Source organism: Acinonyx jubatus, chromosome C1 (genome assembly GCF_027475565.1).
Source record: "Acinonyx jubatus isolate Ajub_Pintada_27869175 chromosome C1, VMU_Ajub_asm_v1.0, whole genome shotgun sequence".
Taxonomy (NCBI): Eukaryota; Metazoa; Chordata; class Mammalia; order Carnivora; family Felidae; genus Acinonyx; species Acinonyx jubatus.
Window position 1 is genome coordinate 46317364 of NC_069381.1, and position 3446 is coordinate 46320809.

At 41.5% G+C, this 3446-nt stretch overlaps 1 pseudogene; it reads right to left on the minus strand.

The window, feature by feature from the left end:
• Positions 1-229: 229 nt before the first annotated feature.
• LOC106975015 (phenylalanine--tRNA ligase beta subunit-like) lies at positions 230-2475 on the minus strand (annotated as a pseudogene).
• Between the last annotated feature and the right edge of the window lie 971 nt (positions 2476-3446).

A 3446-nucleotide genomic window follows, 5' to 3' on the forward strand; every position in this document is an offset into this window, starting at 1 on the left:
CCCTGCTCACGCTCTCTCTCTCTCTCTCTCTCTCTCTCTCTCTCTCTCAAAAGAAAAGTAATAATCATTAAAAAAAGTTTTTTAAGTAGGTTTTAAATGTTTGCTTCTACAAAGGCTGGGTCTTCACTGACCCTTGTACTAAGAGCCCAAAGGAAGAAACCAGTGTCAGGGCACACACTGGAAAGAAACAGCATGAGACAAAGGGAAAGGCAGCCAGCAGAATCTGGAGGAGAGTTGTAGACCCACCAAAAGGGAAATGGCTCCCCTGATCATAGGGCCAAAGTGAGGGCAAACTGGAACCTGATGTCAAAACCCACTGTACAGTATGCAGGCTTGTAGACACTTTTAGGAGGGCTTTCATTCTTTTTCTTTTCACTGCGTTCCACTTAATTAAACATTAAAGCACAAATGGATGTCCCCTGTGGGGACAAATAAAGGACATCAGGGGAGGAGAAGGGAAGCCTCATGGAGAGAATCACCCAACAGAGACCCCTCTTCACAAAAAGGGCCCGATACTGATTTCCAGGGAGGAGCAGGACAAGGTTAGCTCAAATTTGGTGATGACATCAGGATGAAGGACTGACCCTAAGCTTCCTGATGCTTTGATCGCTGGCAAGCATCTCGATGCATGCCCCAGAAGGAAGGGCCTTCTGATGCTGTGATCACACCATCCCCCTTCTTTTCACCAGGAGGCACATGAAGCAGCTGTATAATTCTGTCCAGAAACCCACGGATTATTTCAAACCAAGGATTCTTACTGTAATAAATAGCACAGAGATGCCTGTAGTTCCTTTCACCTACGTCTCTGCTAGCATTTTTTACTACAGTGTCAGAGATTTGTTTTAGAGGAAGGGGCATCATATAATTTGTGGCTATGGTCTTTAGGAGGCCAGGAAGAAGGGCAATGTGTACCATCTGAAATTAAATGGCTGTAGAATCACTTATATGAACCGCCTTTGTTGCAGAGATGTCGAAACCAAATTTATCAGCAATACCTCCTTGGGGGCACAGACGAAAGCCGAGTCTTCAGTGAATCCAGCAGCTACCCTGTCATGTCTTAGAAGTCCTCTGAGCTTGTTAAGAGGAAACTGATTAGTTACAGTGTATGTTTCTGGGAGAGCCACCTGAATGTTGCTATATCCATAAGCAATAGCTCCATCTTTTACAATATCACATGCATGGATAATGTCAGCTCTGGTTGGAGAGATTTTAATCTCAATCCAATTCCCATAACCTATGACTTCTGACTTTAAATCCATCCTAGTCAGAAGTTTCGCAAGATTTTCTGGAATTGCTCTGGTTCCAACTTATTTGTTAATTGGATCAGATATCACCACCTCCTTTCATTAAGTCAGTTCTGGAAAGGTATGTGATTTTCCATTAGGAAAAACCACCTCAGCTGATTCAATCGTGAATTGATTCTCATAATATTCACTGAACATGGTGACAATGACAGCAAGAACTATTTTTGCCTTAGTAAAGTCAGTTCCTGTGCATTCAGGGAATCCATTCTAGTATTTACTGTTAATTTAGAGTTATTTTCATTGATGATAGGCCTTAAAATGACAGGACCATTGCTATCATGGACACCTGGGTATAGTGGTTTATTTCCAAAAATATATATAAATAACATTTAAGGAGGACTTTCATTCTTGATTATGTGTTTGATTTTCATTTAACTTCTTTGTTGTTTCCATCAAGTCCTGAGTTGAGAGAACCTCTCTTGCTATTTTTGCATAGCAAACTCTGACTAGAGTAGATATGGCCATATAGCTACAATTGGCAGTTATCTATCAGGTAAGTAAAGAGTTAACTAATGGTTGCTACTCTCAGGTAAATCCCAAGGACTATCACATAGGTTTTCTCAACACATGTGATAGTGATATTCCTCTTGCAGTTGAAAAGCCAAAGCACAGAGAGGTTAATTACATTGACCAAGTACACAAAGCCAGCCAAAGGTAGCTGGGAATTCACTGACACCAGCACTAAGAGTCAAAGCAAACAACCAGAGGGGCCAGGACCCCAGGTCTCAGCTGCCCAGTCTTGAGTTTCTGAGAAATCAAGATTGAATGCTGTTCTCCACAATTTATAGGTATCCAAACGGATACAAGATTCATAAAGATGACTGGATGGAAAATGTCCCTATTCCTCTTGCAAAGGGGAAGTGTGATTAATATAAATAAGGGAAGGCTGAGATAAATTAGCAACTTGGAAAACATAAATGAATTTTAGAATGGATCAGAGAACGTAAGACTCAAGGGAATTTGGAAGTTATCCTGCCATACTAAATGGAGATGCTGAGGCACACAAGGATATAATGGTATAATTATTTCTGCACAACAAACTAGTGAGAGAGTATTGAATTCATTTCCCTATGTCCAGACTCAACACTCACACTAGCCACACCCGGCATTTAGAGCATGCTCCACCAACTATGAATTATGATGAAGAAATTTTCATCAGAGAGAGAGAGAGACAGAGGGATACAATTATTTTTTTTTTCCCAGGGAGTCCAGACTCTGGAGGACACTACATTTTATTGTCAAGGGAGGATGTGAGGACAAAGTCCCTGGATAAATACATAAAGGAGATTCTTTAGCTGTTGTCTTAGGCAGAGGACCAGAATAAATCCAACAACTGGTCCATTTTGTTTCCTGGAGCAAGATGTGTGACTGCAACATTTCAAGCCCTCGATGACAACTTTAATACTATTTCCAAGTTCAGAGGTTTCACTTTCTTATTTGCTATTTCTAAAGCCCTGGGCCTCTGAGCCTTGGTTTTGTCAGGACAAGACTCAGGCCTCTGAGGAGTGTGAAAGCAGATTCCGTTTTCACTCAGATCAAAGTCTCATGTGAAAACATGTCCAGGGGTAACTCAATTTTCTCTTAAACCTACTCCAGTCAGGAGCAGCTTTCGTCAAGGTCACCAGTGACCTCCATTTTGTTAACCCACCACTCTGTTCTCGGTCTTTATCGACTGTTAGCATCATGCAGCACAGTTGGTCACCCTCCTCCGTGAAGCACACTCTTTACGTGATTTCCAGCATGCTCCTCTCCTTAGTGTTCCTTTCTTCCCTGGCTACTCCTTCTTGTTCTCATTTGTTGATCCCTCCTGTCTCTTCAATCTCTCAAGGTCAGAGCTGCCCAGGCTTCCATCCATGAATACTTTTCCTTCTCTACCAAGACTTCCTCCAGAAGTGATCTTAGCCAGTTTTATCATCTATACATATCACCTATGGGGTGAAAACTTCCAAATGTGATTAACTCTACCTTCAAAATGTAACCCAACCACTTTTGACCACCTCCCACACTACTCCCATCATCTCTTGCCTGAATTTTTGCAACAATAATTTGTGTCCACTCTTGCCCTTTATCATTAGCTTTTTAAGAGACAAGGCAGACAACAAAACAAAACAAAAAACAAAAACAAAAACAAAACCATGGCTT